Source organism: Sciurus carolinensis, chromosome 8 (assembly GCF_902686445.1).
Source record: "Sciurus carolinensis chromosome 8, mSciCar1.2, whole genome shotgun sequence".
Lineage (NCBI taxonomy): Eukaryota > Metazoa > Chordata > Mammalia > Rodentia > Sciuridae > Sciurus > Sciurus carolinensis.
Genome location: NC_062220.1, coordinates 46,028,426 through 46,054,593, shown reverse-complemented (window position 1 = coordinate 46,054,593; position 26,168 = coordinate 46,028,426). Strand labels below are relative to the sequence as shown.

At 33.8% G+C, this 26,168-nt stretch overlaps 1 long non-coding RNA gene across 1 annotated transcript; it reads right to left on the bottom strand.

The window, feature by feature from the left end:
• Window positions 1-3,215: 3,215 nt before the first annotated feature.
• Window positions 3,216-25,323, bottom strand: LOC124991885 (uncharacterized). The gene is made up of 3 exons (XR_007109972.1): window positions 25,137-25,323; window positions 10,580-10,673; window positions 3,216-3,414 (listed from the first exon to the last, which is right to left on the bottom strand). It is a non-coding gene; the product is annotated as an uncharacterized LOC124991885 (long non-coding RNA).
• Between the last annotated feature and the right edge of the window lie 845 nt (window positions 25,324-26,168).

Below are 26,168 nucleotides of genomic sequence, written 5' to 3'. Positions count from 1 at the left end.
AAGATTAAGAAAGTGGGAATGGATGCTGAGTAGGCACGCAGTGCTACTAACCACATGGAATATGCTTTGGAGGTAAGAGTGAAGGTTTGCCAATGGATTAGATACAAAGAAAATGGAGAAAGGCAGGAATGGTAGTGAACATCTGTAATCTGAGGCAAGACTTGGCAACTTAGATCCTGTCTCAAAATAAGTAATAAAAAGGATTGGGAATGTAGCTTGGTGGGGAAGTGCCCCTGGTTCAATTCCTCGTACTCTACCAACCCACCAAAAAAACAGAAAAGAGGATTCAAAATGAGTTCTTAGATTTTTTTGCTTCAAACTAGATAAAAAAGGTGAGATGGGGAAGTCTAGAGGAAAGATCAGGTTTGAGAATAATCAAGGTTTCTGTTTTCACCAAGCTAATTTTAAAAGACTTGCTAGACATTAAAGAGGCAAAGTTATTAGCTGTGTATAGTTTAGAGTTTCAGGGACAGGCCAAAACTGAGAAGAGGGATTTAAAATCATAGAGATTTTTTTTTAAACAATCAATATTGATGAGATGACTATAGAACGTATGGATAAAGAAAGAAGTAAACTCAGGGCAGTCTGAATAAGTTTAGAGTCAAGATTTAGAGATGGGGTACAACAGCATACTTCAAAGTACAACAAAACCCAATCCCACAGTATCATATATGTGGGTCGGAGGAGGGTGGTTCAAATTGTCAGTTCTCTGCCAAAAGGGTGAGATATACTACTCCTCTCAACTTGAAAGTGTAGGGCAAAAAGGCTCTGGGTATATTTTACAAATACAGTGTAGACAAAAACAAATGATAAAAAGCAAGACATTAGTAGTACATCCAATAATCTTTCAAAAGGGAGTTGGCTCATTATCATAGTCCTCTAATTAAACATTTGGTGGGAATGGGATGAAGGAATATAGAATCCCTTGGCAACTTTAAGCAAAGACCAAAAGAAAATGGCAATAATTACATCTACAATTTGATTTAGAATGAAATTGATTACAGAAAATTATTGGGAAGTGATTAGAAAAATTATAATGCAAAATGGGAGTCATCAGTAGTAGAAACATTTATTTGACTGCATCAATAAAAACTTCTACAATGGAGCAAGTTTGCAGTAAACTTCAATTCTTCTACATCCACTCAGTTAAAACTTAAGTACTTACGTTGAAGAGACTAAGTGATATTGAAAGAGAAACCCAAAATTTATAGAATAGTCACTATCCTTGAGGTTGTTTTTAACCATTTCATATCTGAGTGAAATTATGGGCAAACCACTCACCTTCTTGGTGCTTCAATTTCCTTATTTGTGAAATGCTGATGACAACATTATCTCACAGCTGTGAAGAATAGGACATATAAAAAGCCTAGAACAATGCCTGGTACACAGTAAGTACCATAAAAAGCACTGGTACTATGGGGAAGTAAGAACTTCCGTATAAACAGTAGCCCGGATTAGTAAGAAAAAAAAAAAAAAAACTACAAAAAAGTTACTGATCAATTCATCATGGCATGCTATTTAATCTTTGGTTAAACCCAGGTATTTTACTTTACAGAACAGGAAAACTGTTACCGGTTGTTCTGAAGCTTGCTCAACAGAACACACAGCTAATAAGCAGCCAAATTATGCCTCAACTTTTGATATAACACCAGAACTCCTGTACTTTCCAAAGTATGCAGGAAACTGGACTCTAGTTCTGTATCTGCAGGACTGCTAACTAGGCAATCCTGAGCCCTTTCACATCCTAACTTAGTGTCTGAGACTGTTTTCTATTTGATAAAATAGAAATAATAGGTTCCTCCTGCCTGCTTCACAGGACCATTGTGAAGATCAAAAGTTAAAAAAATCTATAAACTGTAAAATCCCATAATTTTTTTCAGATGCCAGACTAGTCTCAATTCCTACCTCTGATGTGCTTCACCATCCTGATACTAAATTCCAATTTCCAGGTACCCAATCCTTAACGAAAAAAATGGATTAAACTAAATTATATTATGGACAAAACACTTTGGATACACATAGATACCATTAAAGTCTCTGTCCAATTCCTATGAGGCTTCAAAATTGTACCTCATCATTTTAAACTCAAGTCACATGAAGTGACCGACCATCACTCTGGGTCCTGATCTGACATTGTCAAGGTGACCACTGTTATGAGATCTAATGGTTACATTAACCATTAACCAGAACACTGAGAAAATAGACATCAAAATATTTTTTAGAATGTTACTACATCAATATGACTCACTGTGCCTCACTACACTTAAAAATATGTAACTTATCTGTACATGACTTTTACTTCCCAAAATTCTTTTGTGTTCTGTAGTCCACTTGATCATCTAGCAATTCTGTCAGGGAGCCAAGGCAGGTTTATTCTATCTTAAGATAAAGCATATTCATATTCAAAATCATTTTGAGGCATAACATATTTTTAAGTCCTATCTTGGTATCTGTTTACTGCACTGTGCTACATACATTTTACATCTGATATCACTCAATGGTAGTAAGTAAATCCACTTTTATAACACAAGTTTGAAAATATTCCTTTAAAAAAACCCTGTACATAAGTTACTATCAGAAAAAAAAATCTTCTTTACAAACCAAATATCCCACTGACAACAGTATCAACGGTAACAACATATCAACAGTATGGTAATAGCAATCACTTTGTAGAAACTTCATTGTAGAAACTTTACTGTACTCAATGAATCTGCTCAGTAGTACCTGAGAATATGCACATTTTGATAAAGTATTTTGAGCCCACTTCCCAAATTTTAACAGAAGATACTATTCTTACAACTGTGATCAATCATTTAATGGAATGTAAATATGAATAATACTCAACCATTAATGATATTGATAAATCAAGAATTACATAAATTACAGCAATTTTTAATGATTCACATTTTAGAAACATGAGTTCTGAAGGGTCATCCTATAAATGTCAATGAATACTGCCTAAGTTATCAAAATATAGAACACATTAAGTTTTAATGAAATGTGAAAGAAGTACTTCATAAAATTGGACTAACATTTAATTGATATGGCTTAAGTAAAGTACTGGATTGGGAATCAGATGAATTCATTTAACCTAATTTTTGGATAACCTTTTTTTTAAGTTCAGAATATGAAATTTTACTGTCTCAGTATAATAATAAGGTTCTGGGAAATCATGACTACAGTCAAAATATTGAGAAGTTTGAATCAAACCAAGATTAGATCAAAACATTTATTTTGTGTTACAAAAACAAAAATAAATCCAAGTAGATAATGAAATAAATGCTTTCTTAAAGTATTCCATCCTTGGTTCTCTGGTTCTAGAATTTAGTATACAGTTCAAGTTTAGGCTACTTGAATACTTCTTTTGGATGCTATGAAGTCTCCATCTTATAACCATGTTTCTCTAGTTCAGCTCTAAAACAGAACACAAAGAACAACAAATCAGTAGGCATTCTTCATGATAAATCAAAGAAATATGATAAGAAATAATACCATTAATTAATAAATCAATGAGTTAAACTGGGGGCATCAGCTTAAAATATTACCAAATAGCTTTATTTTAGTCCCTAAAACTAAACCTATATAAGAAGGAAATTGGATATGAATCAACATAATACTAATAGAATTTGCTTCTGTTAAATTTATCTTTAATTTTCTTATATATCTATTTATGGAAGAAACATGAGGAATTTATTATCCTCTAACTACCTTCCAAATACCATACAAATATTCTGTTTCTAACAAATAGTTAAACATACATTTTTGTTTGCTTGTGTTTTGGTGGTGCAGGGGATTGAACTCAGGGACTCATGAATGCTAACCTACATTCCTAGCTCCTTAAACATAAATTCTGAGAATCGTTAACTATCATTATCATAAGTTGTACACACAACAAGAATAAACTCCTTTCCATACTGACACATCTATTGTTCTTAACACAGAAGAAAATTAATCAAATTTAAGGGTGTAAGAATTTTCTGTATTAACTATATGTAGTCAAAATAAATATAGTAAATGTCATAAAATGTTGGACTTTACTTTCCTAATTTTAAATGTGGATGAAAATCTCAACTTATATTGGTATAAATGAACACACATTAAAGAAACATTTTTTGTTATTTAATTTAATTTATTTATTTATGGTACCAGGGGATTGAACCTGGTACCTTCAGGGTTAAGCTCAGCTTAACCACTGAGCTATATCTCCGGTTCTTTTTATTTTGAGATAGGGTCTCACTAAATTGCTTAGGGCCTCCCTAAGTTGCTGAGGCTGGCTTTGAATGCAATCCTTCTGCCTCAGCCTCCTGAGCCACTGGGATTACAGGTATATGCGACCATACCTGGCTTGTCATTTTAAATAATTTATCCAACTTGACATATCAGTCATATTTTGAGAATGCCAACTACAACTGTTGATCTGCCTTTTATAAAACATTTGCACAAAAAAGTTAAACCCTGTAATATATTCTGACTATTTAAATGACCATTCCAAGTATTACCCACAACTTTCCTACCACAATTCTGATTTTATAAAAGCTTGTGATAAAATTATTGAAAGAACAGTCTGATATAACACTGTGTAAAATGTAAAGTATGGTTAATATATTCTACATCATTATATCCAGTAAGAAAAAAAAATGTGTCCTCTTGTATAATATGGTTTAGATATTATATTATCCAATGTAACCACAATGCAAAAAAGACACATGGTAGGAATGATGTATTGCTATTCATTTTCCCAAACTCCTTTACTTAAAAACTTTAGGATCAGACTTCCTTAACAGGACTCCCATAGCACAAGAAATAAAAGCAAGAATCAACAACTGGGATAGATTCAAACTTAAAAGCTTTCTCTCAGCAAAGGAAACTATCAGAAATGTGAAGAGAGAGCCTACAGAGTGGGAGAATATCTTTGCCAACCATACCTCAGATAGAGCGCTAATTTCCAGAATCTATAAAGAACTCAAAAAACTCTACACCAAGAATACAAATAATCCAATCAACAAATGGGCTAAGGAAATGAACAGACACTTCACAGAAGAAGATGTACAAGTAATCAACAGATATATGAAAAAATGTTCAACATCCCTAGTAATAAGGGAAATGCAAATCAAAACTACCCTAAGATTTCATCTCACCCCAATTAGAATGGCGATTATCAAGAATACAAGCAACAATAGGTGTTGGCGAGGATGTGGTGAAAAAGGAACACTCATACATTGCTGGTGGGGTTGCAAATTAGTGCAGCCACTCTGGAAAGCAGTGTGGAGATTCCTCAGAAAGCTTGGAATGGAAACACCATTTGACCCAGCTATCCCACTCCTTGGCCTATACCCAAAGGACTTAAAATCAGCATACTACAGAGATACAGCCACATCAATGTTCATTGCTGCTCAATTCACCATAGCCAGATTGTGGAACCAACCTAGATGCCCTTCAGTTGATGAATGGATAAAGAAACTGTGGCATATTTATACAATGGAATATTACTCCGCAATGAAGAATGATAAAATTATGGCATTTGTAGGCAAATGGACGAAACTGGAGAATATCATGCTAAGTGAGATAAGCCAATCTCAAAAAACTAAAGGACGAATGATCTCGCTGATAAGCGGATGAGGACATATAATGGGGGGTGGGAGGGGCTAGCATTAGGTTTAGGGTTAGGTTTAGAGTTAGGCTAAGGAGAGCAGTAAGAATGAAGGAAAGAAGGACTGTGTAGAGGGAAAAGAGGGGTGGGAGGGGTGGGGGGAGGGGAAAAATAAAAAACATCATTACCCTATGTAAACGTAAAAATAAAAAAATAAAAAAAAAACTTTAGTTTTTTATAATACAAATGATGACCTTATTTCCATGAATTATATCAATACCAGAGATTATTCAAATGACTGATCCTCGTTTGCTGCTTAGGTGTAGAGCACAGCTGTAGGCTGGTGATACAAATGCTGGATCAGAAATCAAGAGCCCAGTGGAAGTCTCTTGACTCTGTCCCTACTTTTGTGAAGTTTAACTAAATTGCTTCATTTGGGTGCTTTCCTCTCCTTTTAGGAAATTGAATATTATAATATCTATCCTTTACATATAACATCATTATCTCCTTTGCTTTCAGGATTAAATGACGAAGTTATACAAATGTAATATAGTATTAACATAAGAACTAAGGTTGAAGGAAAAAGCTAAGTTTCTCACAAAAAAGTTAATCACAAAAAGTTCCTCATATGTTTTCTACAAGATTCTTGTTATCATTCTACAAGGAACATGATTGTCTGAATTTTACCTCATTCTAAAATTTAATATTTTCTGACTTAAAATGTGGAAATAATTTTAAAACTCAAGTTTTCTGTTCCCTTTTACAAAATCACCATAGGTCATTCACTTTCCCTTATTTTAATAAGGGCAAAGCCCTGGGAGTTCAACCCAAGACTTAAATAACAAATACACAAAATGTATCCTTTGGGTTCATGTCTATCTGCCTTACTGATAGGAAGCTGTCACCAATTACATTTATAAAATTGTTTCTGAACACCGAGGAGATGAGAAAACCCTATCAACAAAATTCTTAGAGAAGATGCAAAATTCTTTAAGAACTTAAAAGTATAAAAAGTCAAAAGTAAAATAAATTGAGGTCACTAAGTACAAAACAAAAACACAGTAACAGCATAAGACTACTGAATGGAAAAATCCAACAAAGAAAAAAAAGGGGAGGGGGAAGAAACTCGCACAATTGGAATATTACAGAACACACAGTGAATACAGACTATCTGAAACAAGCAGTAGCATTCCTTTTGCAAACCAAACATGAAAAAAGACTAATAACAATTAGGTTCTAATTATAACAGTAGCTATATAATTCAGGAATTATAAATGTTCTTGGAATTTTTATATGAGATGTGATAGAGGATTGGGAAAAACCTTGTAATACCACCTATTTTTATTGATATGTAGAGAAATTATATTAGGTCAGGAGAAGCAAAAAAATATAATGACTCTTATTTTGGAGACAGAGATGGGCCTTATTCTATTTGTTAAAAGTCATTAGACTGAAAGAGGAAAAAGACCATGAAAAGTGGACAGCCTACTACACTGAGTTTTTGTTTAACACATATGATAAGTACTTTACACCTATTAACTCAATTATAATAAACCAGTGAGTAAAGTAGTAATATTATCTGCATTTTATATATGAGAAAAGATGAGTTAAAGGAAAGCTAAATGACTTGATCAGGGTCCATGCAGCTAAATAAGAGGCAGATCCAGGATTGGAAAATGCAGGCAGTTTGAAGGAATCTTAAATCTAAGCTGCCTCTCCAAAGTTAGATGAGATTAGGACCCAACAATGTCAGAAAACAGTAAAATATGTTCTTTACCATGGCTCATGATACTACAATGAGCCTCCATGCATTTCACAAAGACTAGAAATAACATCTTTGCAGGAGACTTCTTAATACAAAAATTTTAAAACAAGGATTACCTGTGTTATTCAATATAACAGTCATACATGACTATTTAAATAAAAAATTCAGTTCATCATCTGTACCAGTCACATTTCAGGTGCTCAATAGCCATATGTAATTTGTAGTTTCTGTTCTAGATTATGTAGCTCAAAGAACAATCTATCACTATAAGTTTTATTTGAAAAAACTAACGTCAATAACTTTAGTGGGAAAAAAACCCCTCATGATTCAAATGGGGAAACAAAAATACTCTATTACTAACGGACATATCATAATTTATACTTATGGAAATCCAGAAGCCAAAAGGCAAAAACACAACAGAGAAAATGGGTGCACCTGGAGGCGTATTATAAATAATAAGTCATAAAGAATATATGGATAATGTTTCTAAGCCAGTAAAAAAGGCAAGAGGTGGTAGTAACGAAAAATTCAATTATTGATACATTTACTACTGAAGGCCCCTATCAACAATCATAACATTCAACCATCTTAAATTCTTAACAGAAAGATGCTATTAAATGACCAATGAAAGGAAAGAAACAAAAACTCATGATATCTGGTCTTTTTGAATGACAAAGGAAGAAAAATTCATTTACTCTCAATTTTTAAAATTTTTAAATGTAGCAGTTTATGTAGAAAAATTGCTATATAATTAAGTACACGGAATACAACTCAACAGCACTGGAAAACCTCAAAATAAGCATTCTAACAGGGTAATATGACTCCAAATAGGAAGGTACTTATTGTACAAGAAAAGTGGCAAGGAATTCTCTAATGTAGTTCAGTTTTAAAAGGATATAAAACAAAGATTAATGCAAAAAGAAGACATCTAAACTTTTATATAAAGAATTAACTCTAGCTCAAAGTGGATTGAGATTCATAAAAATACCAAAAAGGGCTATTTTAAGAGGCATATATTGATCAAAAAGAATTAAAAAGGGCAGGTTCAATGCTTGGAATAGATGGTGTACTGTTAACAGACTTTAGAGAAAAAGCACAATTACTGTTCAACAGCTATCATTCTTATTTTGTCCATAAAACTATAGGAGGAAAAACATCATTAAGACAAAACTGAAAACCAAAGTGAGATAACTCCGAACCATATTAAAATAGTTTAAAATCTCAAGGCCCTGATACTGAAAGAATCAAAAGATAAAATAAAAAAACCTGAGTCACTCATCTTTGAGAGAAATCATGGAGAACTATAAACATATTAGAATAACAGGGCAAAGTAAATTGTACTATTTCCAAAAAAAGGAGAAAGGAAATGGGTAAAACTGTTTGTCTCAGTAAAATTCTAAAAAACCTTTAGAATGGTTTTGAACCCATTGAAAAAAACTGCATTGCACAAAAGGCAATACTGTATCACTATTAAAAATAAATTTTAAACCAGGCGTTGTGGTATATGCCTATAATCCCAGAGACTGTTCCAAAAGAAAAATATACAAAGGACTGAGGATGTGTCTTAGTGGTAAAGCACCCCTGGGTTCAATTCCCAGCACAATCAATCAATCGATCAATTTTAAGTTAATTATAAGTTACCTTCCTTTTGAACAAACAAGAGACCTTGTACATCTTGCTTTGAGCAAAGCATATGGCAGAATTAGATATTCTTGTGGTCAAGACAGACAAATGAGAGTCGAATCATAATAAAATCAGAAGGAAAAGAAGTTTCTATTCAACAAATGGTGTGGGGACAACCAAATATATTCAAATGCAAAAAATTAGTTAAGACTTCACATCATATATAAAAATTAACTTAAAATGGATTATAGCTCTAAATGTAACTAAAACTCTTCTACAAGAAAACAGGGATAAATACTCATTATTGGCAATGCATTCTTAAAGGAAACGCTCTTAAAAGTATCAAGTAACAAAAGAAAAAATAAACTAGACTTCATCAAAATGAAACACTTGTGCAAAGAACACTATGAAAAGACAACCTAACAGAAAGAATTTGCAGATCACAAATCTGATGAAATTTGAGTACCAAGAATATGTAAGGAAGTCTTAAACTCAACAATAAAACATATGACCCAATTTTAAAACAGGAAAATAATCTGAATAGACATTTCCCCAAAGACAAGCTAATGGTCAAGAAGCACTCTAGAAGCTTAGTCATTTAGGGAAATAAAATCAAAAGCACAATGAGATACCACTTCACATCTTTCACTTATAAGATGGCTCTGATTTTTTAAGAAATGAAAAATAAGTTATTGTGAAGCATTTGGAACATTCATACATTGCTAGCAGAAATGTAAAATTGTTTAACCACTGCAGAAAACAATTTGTCAGTTCTTCAAAAAGTTAAACCTAGAATTACCATAAAACCTAATGATTCCACTTCTAGGTATATATCTCCCAAACCTGAAAATATATATCCCCCAAACCCGAAAACAGATATAATAGATGTATCCATGCTCACAGCAGCAATCACATGGATGAATTTTGAAAACATTATGCTAAGTGAAAAAGCTGAACACATAAGAACACATATTGTATGATTCTGTTTATATGAAAGGTCCAGACCAGGCAAATTCATACAGATGGAAAACAGATTTAGCAGTGGATAGGGGAAGGGGAATTCTTCATAGTTATTGTTTAACGAGTATGGAATTTTCTTTTGGAATGCTAAAAATACTAGAACTAAATAAACCGAAGTGATGGTTGCCTAATATTGTCAATGTACTAAAGGAACTGAATTGTAAACTTTAAGGTTAATTTTTATGTTTTGTGAATATTATTTACCTCAATATGGAAAAGCACACTCCAATGATCCTAATATCCACTCTAATTTCAGAATCACTATTTGGTCCCTTAGCACTCTATGATTCTAATTTGGTCAAGTTATTCAGTATTTGTAGAAAATTAACATTGACAGACGACTCATGAAGATAAAGAGCAAACATGCTTCTATTTAACTACCTTTGTAAAGGTTAGGAGAAACAAAAGTTGTATGCATTAAACAAAGTATTTATATTTAGAAACTGAGTAGATGAAGGTAATATGTCCTACTTTATACTAAAGATTAAGTATCTTTTAAGAGATCAATTATCTAGGTAAGTTATATATTCTATACTTACAATTAATACTGAGCTATAATAAAAATCTGGCTTAAAACTTACCGTAACTGATTGGAGAAGTCATCCTCTACATTGTCATCATCCCAATTATCCTCCCAGACATGTGCATCCTCATCTTCGTCTAAACCAGCCCAGTCTAAAAACAGAAAAAGATGTCAAATATTTCTCATACATTATTTCCACAAAACAAAAAGTTATGAAAGTGTGCCACTGAACATTCTTATAATTTAAAAATTGCTAATAACATTTCTATGAAAAATGGCAATTTTCCTCCTTAAATCTCAGAGTTTTGTTTTTATTCTCTCAATTCTTAAATTTGCAGATAATCCAAAATGGAAGTTAATACAAAAAATTCTCTTGCCATGAAAACTTATTATTTTATTTCAAGGAGGATATTTGCTTCACTGATTTTTCTTTGTACTCATTTTTATAAGGCCTATTTGACAATCTTTCGAAACAGTTCCAACAATCCCAAATCAAGATAACTAGCAGGAAGATACCAGCACGGAATTTAAAACTGTTCAACATAAGGGAAAACTCATGTATAGACAGTAAAATTACAAGCCACCACTAGTATTTAACTAGTTAACATCAATATAAAATTTAGATTCTTAAAGGAAGGAAAAATACAGATGTGAATAAAGAGGAATGTTGCAGTAATTTTTGGTTTTCTATATTTTCTTTGTTCTTTCTTCTCTTTTGGTGGTAGGAGTGATTTAGATTAAGATTTCAGCTTTTGTTCATAATAATAAAAAAATGCACATGTAAACTAACAACTTCAGGAATTCTAGGATGTGAATAAGGAATATCTATTGAGAAAGTAACATTAAGAGCACAGAAGTCTTCGACCACTAAGTATACAAGAAGAAAGAAACTATAAGATGGCTCTTACAATCTAATCTCTAGTTATAACTTTTATATCAGAAACCAAGAGGGCAAGCTGGGCATGGTGACATGCATCCATAATCTCAATGACTCAGGAGGGTGAGGCAAGAGGATCTCAAGTTTTATTACAGCCCAGGCATCTTAGTGAGACCCTATCTCAAAAAATAAACAAAGGCTAGAGGTACACCTTGGTGACAGAGCACCTCTGATTTAATCCCCAGTATCATAAAAATAAATAAATAAATAAACAAACCAAGGGGCATCTAGGGAAATATAAATTGCCTCCCAATATTCCTTCCCTTATGTTCTTAAACACTAATTCTTTACAACAGAATGCCTAGATTAGGAATGCATTCCTAGTCCATGCCCTCCCTCAAAGTAACACATTTTAAGACTACATGTTTGATTTCCAAATCTGAATGCAGAACCCTCCGGTGAAGTCTAAAATTCTACATGCAGTTGCTCATTGGACACAAGTTCAACAGGACCAAAACTTAACTATCTTCAGTTATCCCCACACGCCACCAATACACTTCCCTGGAAAAACAGAAGCATTCCTTCAGTCTTCTCATGTGCCAGGAAAGTCATCTCAAATTTCCTTTTCTGTCCATGAACAAGTCTGGCCCATTTCATTCCCTAAATCATATTCAAATCTATCCCTGTCTCTCTATCCCCATTACCTGTGCTCTAGATTAGACATTCACATTATCCTTTCACACATACATAATGGCAATATTCTAACAGGTCTTGCTTCAACTCTCCTGATTCTGACAAAAATTTAGCTTCCAAGGCAATGTCACTATGTTCTCTTCATTTTAATTTTATTAATCCATCCCCAAAACAAAAAGTTTATGCATATCCCATTCTTCTTCTTAGATGGACCAACTTTCTACAATCTTGACACAGCTTTGTTTCACACCCCACCACCCTACACTACATAATCCATGTGTTTTAAAATAAAGATTATTTTAAATTATTTAATATTCAAATCCAGCAGGATAACTTCCTGACAGTCATGTGACCCGAGGTACTCTCTTATACACATTCTTGAAAACTGTACAATGAAGAATGACCCACAAGACCTTTTTTATTTAGCCAATTTTATACTTCACGTTTTGAAACTGTTTACAATTTTCTATTCATCAAGCACTTCATGTTGCTCCTCATTTGTCTCTGTGCCATTGTTTGAATGTACTAGTTGACCTGACTTGTACTTATCTTGAAGTCAGTTTAAATAGCATTCATTCATTCTCCCTTTGAACGGAACCCTAGCTCCCTGAAGAAATAATGGATTTCAGATTTGGGAAATGGAAAATACTAGCTAAATCAGAGATTTATTTTTAATGACAGAAAGCACATCAAAAGGCACAGAAACTGGCATAAAGGAATGACACATTGAATATACAAAAAAAAAAAAAAATCCATGTGTCTATAGCAATACTTGAGACAAAAAGATGGGATTGCTCTTCTTTACAGCTACTATAAACATTAAGAATGACAGAAGTAGAAAATCACTATTTTGGGCTGGAGAGATAGCTCAGTTGGTAGAGTGCTTGCCTCGCAAGCACAAGGCCCTGGGTTCAATCCCCAGCACCAAAAAAAAAAAAAAAGAAAGAAAGAAAGAAAATCACCATTTTGCAAACTTTCAGTGCAACTCAAGCAAGGAACAACAATGTTCACTAAAATTACAGGGTGAAAAATGGTTGGTTAACAGGATAAATTGCTTACTCATTACAAAAGGAGAAACAGAAAGGCATAGTGGCTATCATCTTAACCAAGTGAACTTAGCATCATTAACAACTGGAACAACTTGACATGGGTCCCTGATATCGTGTAATAAGAAACACTCATCACTTCTGTCATACTCTAACAAAGTTGAACCTGAATCTAATCATGTGGAAACTATGGAACCAGAAGATGGAACTTACTACAACTGGCCTTTTCAAATAAGTCAGGTCATGAAAGAAGACAAAAAAAAAAGACAGCAATTGTTAGACAACTGTTAGATTTAAAAGCACCGAAGTGATATAATAATCAAATACAATACATATGCAAATTAACTGAACACAGGGTTAGGGGAAAAGTAATGAGACTTTTTCTAAAAATTAGTGAAATCTAAATATGAACTATGTATATTTGGATGATAGTAGTGATTTAATGTTAATTTTTTTAAGCGTGATTGTGAAATAATTTTAGAGAAGAATGTTCTTAAGTATGCATGCTAAAATACTTGTGTCGTGTCATTTGTTGACAGCTTACTTGGCAAAAAGTTCTCAAATAAGTATATTTTATATATAAATCATATATGTTATATACCACGTATATCACTGTACATATTTTCTAACATGAGAAAATATGGCAGTGTTAACAAAAATCTAGGAATCTAGGTAGTATCTGTCTTCAACTTTTCCATAGTGTTTAAAGTTTCAAATTTTAAGTATGGGAAAATTGATTTTAAAAAAATTTGCTTGGAAACCACTTCCTCTTTTATATATATCTCTATCATAACACTGATAACACTGTAAATTCATATTCATCGATTAATGTTTATGTTTATCACTAGCATGAGTTCCTTAGGAGTAACAATTCTATCTTATTTATCTTTGTAATCCTAAATTAGAAACTGCACCTATCATATGCACAACATGACAGTGAAAGATGGCTAAATCACAATTAACAATAAAATCAGATACTGAATATTTTTGACTTCCTTCCCCTCCAGTAATGAGTTACACACTCTTAAGTCATTAGTTTCATGTTAATAGTTACCTGTTACAAACATAGTTATAAACATTTCAACATAAAACGAACAAAAGGTATGATTTAGGCTTTCCTTATTATATATATAGGTTGCTTAACAATGGTTTAGTAATATGGGCATTTTATTTCAGTTATATTATATATCAAACAAAAATTTTTAAAAATGGAGTATCATCACATCATTATCATTTAAAAATAGAAGAAAAGTATCTCCATTTGCCTGGTCTCTCAAGTCAGAAGACAGAAACTTAGGAAGTTCTTTGACTATCACAATCAATGATATGTCTTTTCTATGTCAACTCTCATGCATCCTCATTTTCTTACCTCCTCTCTATTTTACTGCTACTATATCAATTTGAGAGAATGTCCTCTTCTGCAGTTTTTTTTCTGTTCCAGTTTCAAGTATATATAACAGGAACATTAAGTAAAGGTAGTATTGGGGTATAGCCCATGATGAAATTTTAAATTAAGAAGGAGTCTTATTTAAGACAGATGTGTTTCTGTGCAACATTAAATTAACAAGACAATTTAATTTTTAAAGTTAAAAATTAATAAAGCACTTCAAATAATCTCAAATTTATTTTTTTAACTAAAAAAATAATTCTAGTATGTCAAACTTGTAATGGAACAACTAGGCCTTTAGCAAAACAGCATTGGTTATGATACTATTCCTCCTAATTTCTTCCAGTCTTGCCTACAGTTCTGTGGATAATAATCTTATTAGACGGCTCAGGATTGCATGTTTTTAGTCTTAATAACACTAAAGTCTTCCTACATAGAAAGTGCATAAGAAACTACTCCATTAAACTGCATGACAGCAAAATTTGGCTTTATACTTCAAGTTTTTATAAAATGAGATGCTTTTGATTTGGGGGGGACAGAAAAAGACTTATAAGATTACTTTGTATCATACTTTTTTGGGGGGCAGGGGGGACAGACACCATTACCACTATCAGAAAACAAAGAAAGAGAATATGAGAAAATATTAACATTTTTCTACCATCATTTCCCAATCGCAAACCCCAGGTTTATATAAATATGCTACTTGGGTTCAACCTAGAAACAGGAAGTCTTCATAAAGATACCTAAGGAGACTTTATAAAGATATCTAAAGGAGTTTAATGTTCAAAAAATAATTTGAATAAAGACTACATGCTATGTTCTTGAGTAAAAGAGGTGATAGAGTCAGAATGGAACTTTTTTAAGATTCTAAGTCAACACGCCTCTACTCAGCCTAAATGACTTCCAACTAAACAGGCTTCCCAAACTGTTAATTAGGTAGTTTCCCAGCTGTACTGGTCCATAAAAAGTAAATGATCATGTGTCAAAAGATTCAAGTTAGAAATATAATATTTGAAACTTTTCTGCTAACCTTATAGGTCTTTGAAAAAACACTGTAGCAACTTAACTGTCTTGTAAAGCAACTGCCTTTTTGGAAACAATGAAACTATAGTGTCCCAGAAACTTTTAATCTAATCACGATTTTATTTATTTATTTTTTTTAAATGCTGACTTCAGTATTATTATTGACTTAAATGATTCTGTGCTGATTTTACTTGTTTTAATTGTCAGAGGAAAAACAAAAAGAAAACTTACTAATTTGGACCCAAATGCCTCAGAAAATCACCACAAGAAATATAATAGAAGCCAGGCGTGGGCTTCCAAGTCAGCAGCTTGGAAGGCTGAGACAACAGGATCCTGAGTTCAAACCCAGCCTCAGCAACTTTGCAAGGCCCTAAACAACTCAGTGAGACTCTGTCTCTAATAAATATTTTAAAATGGCTGGAGAAGTGGTTCAGTGGTTAAATACCCCTGGGTTCAATCCCTGGTACAAAAAAAAAAAAAAAAAAAAAAAAAGGGAAGGAAAAAAGAAATAAAATTGAGTCAATAACTTGTTTTATGGAGTGCCTACTCTTAATCTGAAAAAGTTAAAATTCTTAACAATATAGGAATGAGTGTCTTCTCTATTCTCTCCCCCTCTCTTTTTCCCTAAGACTGCTATAATTTTTAGTTTATCAAGCTAAATTTTGATGATCATTTGGCATAAATATAAAGTATCTCTTCTTCCTTTAACAACCATCTCATGCTATTTTTATGACAGGGACAAGAAATGAGCAAGTAGAAGTAAAGTTAAAAAAAAAAAAGAAAGAAACTGGCTCATGAAAGGGGGAAAAACACTGGGCAAGGTTTTAGGAAGAATGCACACAAAAATACGACAATAGTTCTGTACTTCTTTGGTATTATTATAGAGTATAAGTATTCTATTAATTAGCTGGATTAAATTGTTCATTAATCATCTTATAAATGTGAATATACATTTTAACCTTAATATCTATCCTAGGAGTAAGATGCACTGTAATCAATAATACTATAGCATCCTTCCAATTACCATAGATGAAGAACCACGAAATAACTTTTCTTATGAGTGACCACTTATGCATTTAAAAATATTTAATAAGAACACTTATTATTAAGAAAAGTAATATACATATTAACAAATCAGAATCTGTTATCTACTTTAGAGGGAAACTTTAAATATCCTGCTTATTAACTAGGATTATGTACTGAACTTAAATATAAAAAACTTAAGTGACAGTTTAACACATCCAACAATCCTCCATACTGCACACACATAACAATATATGTAAATTATGATACATCTAAACTCTAAGCAAGTACATAACATAAAAAGTTATGACTGCTATAACTACTAAGTTTAGCTGACATCTCATAATAATATCTAAATTTTGTTTTATTTTTCCAAGCAATTTTACTTAACCTCTCATTTTTAGCCTTAGGTCCAGAAATAGCTTGTTTAAAAAAAAAAAAAATGAACAAGATCCATGATCCATGTCTAGTGCCATCCTTCAATAAGTAGAGGACCTTATAAAATATATCCTTTACCTTTAACACTAAATGCATTGCCAGAATTGTGATGATCAATTAAATAAGCACACCTGTGTTAGCTCTGAGGTGTTGGCCTTCCAGATGTGTATTGGTAAGAAAAAAAAAAAAAAGTAGCATATTTTAAAGTCAGAATTAGAAATAACCAATAACAGACAACTAATATGTAACTTTCTAGTAATTCTAAATTATTTAAGACTTTGCTCTAAAGTTAGCTTTCTTCACATTTGCCAGTGAAAAGTTACATCTGTGACTAGCTTTAAATTTCAAAAATCCAGCTATCAAAGCTCTCACATTCTTAATCTAAGTATCACTTTGACATTTAAGCATAAAAAGGATTTTCTCTCAACTTAGAAAATGTTTTTAATACTCATCCCCACATTTCTTAAAGGCATGAAGTATAGCACTCTACAGAAAATAAAAAGGAAATTCTATTTATTATAATAGGGTTGCAAAAGTAAAATTCTATATCAATTTTCTGAAGCATCAGTCTCTCATTGTTAACAGTAAAGTTACTCTGAATACAAACAAATCAATTTTCTTCAAATAAAAATGTGAATGTATATGCAGAACATTACATAAAGAGAAACACTAAACTGAATACTCACCATCATAGGAAAGCATAAAAGAGAATAACAGTTGCAAACAGTATTATTATGATGATTAGTATGATAATAAAGTCACACCAAATTTGATCATTCTGAGATTAATTTACACTTGTTTCTGCTTAGAATGTAACAAAAAGATTAATTTTTTTCTAAGAATTCATTTCTGTAAGTTATCCCAATGCAAACATAACTATACCCAACATATCTAATAACTATTCAGTAGCTAAGAAATCAGTACTTAGCAAAGCACCACTGTACTTACTATATTTTCTCTAGAAAGGACCAAATTGTCAGTGGGGAACTTCAGAGTAAACAAGCAGAAACAAGTAATAAATGATGTTGCTACCAGGCCATTGGTGAGTTTTCAGTTATTTGTGGCAAATAGTCTGAAACCAAGGCTCAAAATAACCAGCATAACCACTTATAATTATTTCTACATTTAAAAAAAAAAGGAAATTCAAAACCAATTCTTTTCAGCATTAGAAAACATATATGATACAACATTTCCACTTTTTTGGTTCTTTACTGATTAGTCCTTTTATTTTTCTTTAATTCAGTAAAAGTGTCAAAAGCCCTCACTCTTATCTTTTCCACGCCCTCATACTCATCTGTTGCCTCATTCTGACCCTGCTTCACATTTGTCAATGGGATCCAATCCGAACTCTACCACCCCTATACTTAGACATTCAAGTGCAAAATCACAAACCTTGATTTCTTATTCCCAACATACCATATGAAGCTAGATGCCTAAGGTCCATCAATTCTACCTCCCCTGTTATTCTTGCACCACTCTCTTCACTTCATTCCTAATAATGATCTCAAATGAACCTTAGACCTCATCTGAATTATTTGAACAAATTGCTGACTAGCTTACCAGACTCTGGTCTTATCTTTTCAAATTAATTCTGCTGGGTTAATATTCCCTAAACAGTTTCCAGTTCAAAGAAAACTCACACATATCACCGCAATAAGCAAAACAAACAAGTAAACAAAATTTTAAAAAACCCACTTTTCATCTACAATGATGAAGCCTAAACTGGTCATCTAGCTTAAAGATTTCCCTGATTCCCAGCCACCCACATTTGCAACTGCTTCTTCACATGCAAATAAAATACAGGCACATGAAGGTAGGAATGTGACCCAGTTGTAGAGGGCTTGCCTAGAATGCTCAAGACCCTGGGTTTGATCCCTAGCACTGCTAAATAAATAAAAATACATGTTATTTTCCACCTCCACACTGCTACTTCTCCCTTGTTTTGGAACCCCCTTTCCTGTATTTCTGTTTTTCGAAAGTTTTGTTTCAATGGTGCTACCTTACATATTAAATAAATGGAAATAATTTCTCCTTTTTTTGAACTGCTGCTGCTGGACTGTACATCAGTGTTTAACTTTCCCCTCCAAAAACACACTTACACACAGAAGAAAACCAAATACTCAGAAGCCCAACAGATGAAAATGCAAAATTACACTGATTTAACTGGGGGGTGGGAAGGGAAGGATTTAGAGTTCCAATCCAGGATAACCACTTTCAATATACTAAATATCTTCAGTTGGTGTGAAAACCACTGATTCTTATTTCCTTGACACTTATAACAGTTACTTATTTCAAAGAAAGATATCTACATAAAGGGACAAATTTGCTTCAGTATACCCTCTAGTTAACTGTAACCTCAAGTAAGTTATATTTCTGCCGTGTCCAGATATAATACCTACACCTCACAGAGCTACCGTGAGGATTAAATTAGACTATGAATCTAAAGCAATTAGTACTGACAAATGGCAGCTAATATTCTATTTGCCTCCCTCAGTACCAGATTTGTAAGAAACAACAGGCCAGGCATGGTGGTGTAAGCCAGTAATCCCAGCTGCTCAGGAGGCTAAGGCCCTAAGCAACTCAGAGAGAACCTATTTCTAAGTTATTTTATATATATAAAAATAAAGAGCTTGGAATGTGGCTCAGTAGTTAAGTGCCCCTGGGTTCAATCCCTGGTACCAAAACCAAAACAAGTAACAACAACCAAATATACATCAAATGAATTAATCTTTTATCATATAAAACTCCTACACCAAGAAGTTTAAGAGGTGAGAGAAAATAAGTAGAGCAACATGTTCTAGAATAAATACAATAACATTTCTTCCAAACATTACATGTATGACAGAGCACACACTGGAAAAAGATATTTGGTGAATTTTAAAAACTTAAGAAGAATATGCAGTTTTTGAAATTTTTATTTTCCTCTCAATGTTTTCACAGTTCAATAAAATCTTTTGATGAATAATCCTTAATAACCAAGTAGTAATATCAAACACTATTTAAATCATAAGCACTTGCTCATTCCCCGGAACCACCAAAATAGCTAATCAAGTAGTTTTTCAAACAATTTTTACTGCTTAATAACTCACTACCCCTTCCCAACCACCAGAATCTAGATCTGAGGATTTTCATTCTGATCTGTATGCATCCCCCAAACAATACATGCTGTATACATATACATCTTATTTGGGTTTACACCATATGAATAACCACATTATTGTTACTGTTTAAAGCACTTCTGGAAAAACATTGAATGGCTGTATTTCATTTTTTAACTTACAATTTTTTAATACTAATAAATCAATTATCAAATAACTATAAAATCAACAAGCTTAATTTTGCATATACTCAAAAAGAGTGACGGAAATATCTGTCATACATAGTTCAAATTCTAAATAAATACCAAATATCATCCAAAATCCAAACTCCTAGGAACACTACAGGAAAGAGAAGAAAGCGTACTAGTGTTTATGAAATACACACTTTGTGCCAAACTCTGTGTGCGGCACTTTATATTTTACATATATCATTGATATGAACTGAATGTATTACTCCAAAATTCATATGCTGAAGTCCTCACCGAATGTAAATGGTTTTTGGAAACAGACCTTTGACAGGTAATTAGGACTAGATGAAGTCATGAAGATGGGCCCCTTGTGATAGAATTAGTGGTCTTGTAAGAAGAGACACCAGAGAAATTATTCTCTCTTCCTCATGAGAGAACACAGCAAGAGGACAGCCTTCTACAAGGCAGAACAAAGAGAGCCCTTACCAGGAACTTTATTAGCTAATACCTTTATCTTGGACTTACCAGCCTCCACAGAGGAGGAGAAAAAAAAAAAAAAAAAAAAAAGTCGTGTTGCTTAACCATCCTATTTATAACAACTCGTTATGGAAGCCCAAGCATACAAACACAATCACATAATCCTTTCATGACTCAAACATTACTACCCATAAATTACAGATGAAGAAACTGAGGATTAAGATGGTACTGATTCCAAGAGAAACATACAATAAATCTCAAATTTAATCCAAATTAAAACAACACACTTTCTATTTTTATTCACCAAGTCAGCAAAGACTCAAATGGGTAAGCAAGCTTATGAAAGAAAAAATGAACTGTAGATAGAAATGTAAATTAGCATAATCCTTCTCAAAGGCAATTTGAGAATATATGTCAAAATTTAAAATGTGCCTGGTTCCAGATGATGTTCCAGAGTCCAAACCAATCAAAGAAAGCATTCCTGTGGAGGGTAGCATGGTATGGTATGAAGAACCTGAGAGAACTGAAGAGATCATCCACACTATAGTGAAGGGAGAAAGGGTGGCCTGGCAAATACTGAGCCTAAGTAAGATGAGAAGGGTGGCAAAAACTAGTAAAGAGGAGAGTAACCAAAGAGACAATGTATTTAAGAAAATGGTAGCCATGATTCTCACCAATGGAGAAGGAAGCAAAGGTGAAAGAAAAAAACCTAGAATGAACCCTGTGATATTGATATGCAATTTGAGATTACTGTGTGAACTCATGGTTTGTTTGTTGGTTTTTTAAAAATTTTTATTTTTACAGAATGCATTTTGATTCATTATACATAAATGGGGTACAACTTTTCATTTCTATGGTTGTACACAATGTAGATTCACACGATTCATGTAATCATACATGTACATAGGGTAATAATGTCTCAGTTTACTATCTTTCCTTCCTCTACCCCCTACCCGTTTTCCTCTAAACCATCTAAAATTCCTCCATCCTTCTCTTGCCTGCTACCCCAACACTCCTCCCTCATGTATCATCAACCACTTGGAAAACATTCGGCCTTTGGTTTTTTGGGTTTGGCTTATCTCACTTAGCATGATATTCTCCAACTCCATCCATTTACCAGCAAATGCCATAATTTTATTCTTCTTTATGGCTGAGTAATATTCCATTGTGTATATATACCAGTTTCTTTATTCATCAATTGAAGGGCACCTAGGTTGGTTCCACAATCTAGTTATTGTGAATTGAGCAGTTAAGAACTCATTGTTTTATTCACACACACACACACACACACACACACACACACACAAACACACATTCCTATATATTCTCTAGTTTCTTCTACTTAATTAGTCTGGGAGCAGGAATATCCTAAAAGCAGTGAAACCTGTGTCAAGACCTTCTCTTCTAAATACCATTCTCTACTAAAAGGCAGTTGCTTTGGAGAAATAGCTGATTGTAGAGCTGAAGTAGGGAAAGTGCAAGATTAGCTTTTAACACCTGTGTCAGAATGCAAGGAAATGCAGAAAGAACGTGGGGGACATGCCAGAGAAAAAGTTGACAGTTTGGTGGTATACCCCCATGTTCAAATGTATAATTAACCTATATAACATATTTTTAAAGAAGTAAGTAATTAGTATGAGTTGATGAGCTAAAGTTTATGAATAATTTTGAACATAGGTCTGATCTATATTCATCATGCTTATTATTCCATCCTGTTGTTCAAAAACCTTCTTCTTTCATACAATTACCAATAACAGACATTCAATAGGTACTCTGCCTTTCATGATAATGACTAGTTTTTTCTTGAAAATTTTCAATGACATGAATTCTCTTCATGTAACCAACTTAAATATTTGGATATTGTTTATGCATCCACATTTTTACATTTAATAATGGCAAACGCAAAGCTTCCTGTGGCACTAGGCAAACTGGCACACTGAGTCAATACTGTTCCTGTCTACCTTCTATATTTGATTCTAAAGAACCCTTTTGTTGATTATCTACTCCAGTTAGTATACAATGTTCATGTAAATAATCCTCAATGGCACTGCTCCTAAGACAATTTGCCCTTATACAGAACTGTCTAAACATGAGCACATATTTAAATTCCTTAACTTCTACCCACTAAATGCTGGCAGTTTTTTCACTCCCACCTGTCAAGTGAATGTGACATTGCAAAACACACCCATGGTGTTTAGACCACTGTAAGATGTCCTGCTTTGGTAGGGACAAGTGAAAAGGCCTCAGTTATTGCAGAACACCAGAACACTGGCAGCTTGTTGTTGTTCGGGGACCATCAGCTTGTTGTCTGCCTCAAAAAAAAAAAAAAGATTCCCCAAAATAATAGTGTCTTACCCCGGAATTTCTCAACAGGGGGTAGGTAGTGGATAGAGAGGGATAGTATTCTACTCATGATTTCTTCAGATTATATAGTAGTATTTTTGGTTATAGAAAAATATAGAATTCTTTATAATAGCACTTGCAAATACTAGTGCTCCTTTGGTAAACTCAATTTCATTTAAATATCCTAAAAAAGCAAAGCAAGACATCTTGCTGGCACAGGAAGGGGAGAATAAAAGAAGTTAAAAGACTACTTATTTTCTTTCCATTTTTACTCTCACCCACTTCTAAATGTCAGAGAAAGAAAATTAATAAAAATATTTTTACATTCTTTCAATATCTCTCTGATATGAAAAAGTATTCAAAGTTTCAAATAAATTATGATGTATGTCAGTTTTAGGCCTTACTCTGCTACTAACCTAACTAATTCTATAATAAAAAATGAAATCTCTAGACTAAGCTGCTTTCTGGTTCTAAAATTCTAACCATGTCAAAGCCTCCAAAATATCAATCACCCCCAAGACTTTGAATGTCTCCCTAATACAGTCTATTCTCAGTTTAGAGAAATAGTCAAGAACTTGGAGAATGCATTTTATAAATGTCCTAAACATGATTTTTTTAACAGTTCCTGCTTAATGACCAGTGTATTACATGCCCCTGTCCATTAGTGAAATTGTGAAAAACTGCCAAACTAACAGATTCAGAATATATAATGGAAGGGAAAAATAAAAGGAGCATTTGTTCCTTTGTACCTTTAGATAATCATTCCAGATGTTATGCTTCCACAATGAAAAAGTTATTCAGAATAAACAATAAGGCCTCCACAAAAACATATTATCTTAGTTTCCTTTTTAAAATAAAAATTCTCTTTCTTTAAAATCCCTAAATTGACATCCTACCAAACATGTTCTTATTAGGATAAGATGTGGCAACAATACTCCCCAAAGTTGGCAAATGCATTAATCAAACCATGAATGCACAATTTCAATAACAACTTTTATGTGACAAGCTCTAAACTACAAGTTATTCCAGAGAATAACCACAATTCTCTTCTTACCACCTTCAGAAAGGTTATGTAACTGTAACTTCCTTTTCTTATAAAGTAATTACATGGAAATTCTACTCCTAACCATTAGCTAATAAAGTAACCAATTTTGAAAACCTAACTGGCAAAAGCGATCTAACAAGCAGAAGGTTTAACAAAGTTAGTTTGAACAGGCCAGGTATCCCAATTCCAGTTTGATTACTTCTAGCCAGTTACCAGACACTGGGCCTGTTCCTTAATGGTTCCAAGTTTCAGTTCCCTTAGCTGAAAGAATGGCAATACCAGTTATCTACCTCCTATATTTGTGAAAAATGGAGTGTAACACAAGAACAGCACTTCAGTTTCTGAGAATAGAGCAGATATTCAATATTAACTATAGGTTATTACCTACACTGAGAGAATTAAAGTTCCTCTTCAGTTCTGAAGTTAATAAAAATGTGAGTTTAGGGCCTTATAAAGTCTAAACGTTTCTCAGTTCAAAGAGACCAGAACTGGCGAGAAACAGGAGTAAAGCAATAACATGTAGTATGCACCAACACATGATGTAACAGGCTTCATTTGTAACGTCCTAAAAGTAAGTTGCACTAACAGGACTAGGGACAACAATTTAATTTTAGAAAAGTTTAAAGGTACAGGAAGGCTGTTTCCAGAGGAAAACAGATCGTGTAGATATGAACGAGATGTTGGGTATACTCAAGATGAAAAGTAAAGGAACCAACCATCCCAGACCCCGGTGAGGGGCCTCGCTTCACCGCGGTTCCTCCCGGGGGGAAGCAGAAGCCCGTGGGCCTCGCCGCTGAGTCTTACAGTGACACCCCGAGCCCGAAGCCGCGGCACTGGGGAGGTCGCGCGCCCGAGGCTCCAGTGCGGGCCGCGGGGCTGCAGACTTCCTGCGGCATCCCCGAGGCAGGCCTAAGCGCCCGCTGGACGCCTGAGTCACCGTCTGCGCGGCCCAGAAGCCGGCGCACTCAGCTGGTTACCTTCGGCAGGGAACTCCTCGAACTCGTCGTCCTCCTCTAGAAGACCCAAGTCTACCGGCTGTTTTTTCTCTGACATCGCGACCCTCCAAGCCAAATACCGCTCAAAGCGGTATGAAAGTTGGAACCCTCACTCCTAAACGGCTGCCGCTACCGCCGCTACCGACGCCGGCGCTACCACAGAGACTCGGGGAAAGAGCTACCGGACTGGCGCGAGGGATGCTGGGATACTGGAGGTCCTCCCAGCGCTTCCTACGGGTTTAGCCGGCCTTCCGACTTAGGTAGATTCATTTTGTTTTTACTGCCTTATTCGGACTCTTGAATTGCCAGAGTTGACACCCGTGTAGATTTCCCTGACTGGAAAAGATTCAAAATGTGTAAAACGTATGAAACACCTTTACTTTGTTTACGACTTAGAAAGGAATTTTGTGAAGATGTAGAGACTGCTAGCATTCATCAGCCTTCCAAGTGCCAGACCCTTAAAGTGCATTACTCCAGTCTTTAAACCAATCACTAAGCTTGGTGTTAAGTGTCTCCACATCACAGAACACTCAGGTTCAAAAAGGAACAGTCAAACCAGCCACAGTCGCTCAGGTAGGATTAGGAAATTCAAATGGAATTCTGTTTTCCTGACTCCAGTCCCCAAACTTGGGGATTACTTTGTGGCAAATGGCCTATTAATAGAATTTGTGGGTAGAGTAGAACTCTAGTTTAGATTATTATAAATTCTAGTTTAAAGATTATTATAAAACAATAAGTAAAAATGGATAAGGTATAACATTTTATGCTGTTCAAAATGTGTCATTTGAAATATTTTAAGTATCATTTTGAATATGGTGCTAAATTATCTGGAACTCCATATGTAACATAAGAGATATTATGGATGAATATTAAATATATAGATAGATATTTTGTAAACTTTTGTTCACATTTAAAAAAATATTCAAATCCTAATGCTTCACTCAATAACTAGCTCATACCATCTACCAAGTACTGTTTATCAAACATGTATAGACAAGGTCCTTTTCCTCAAGG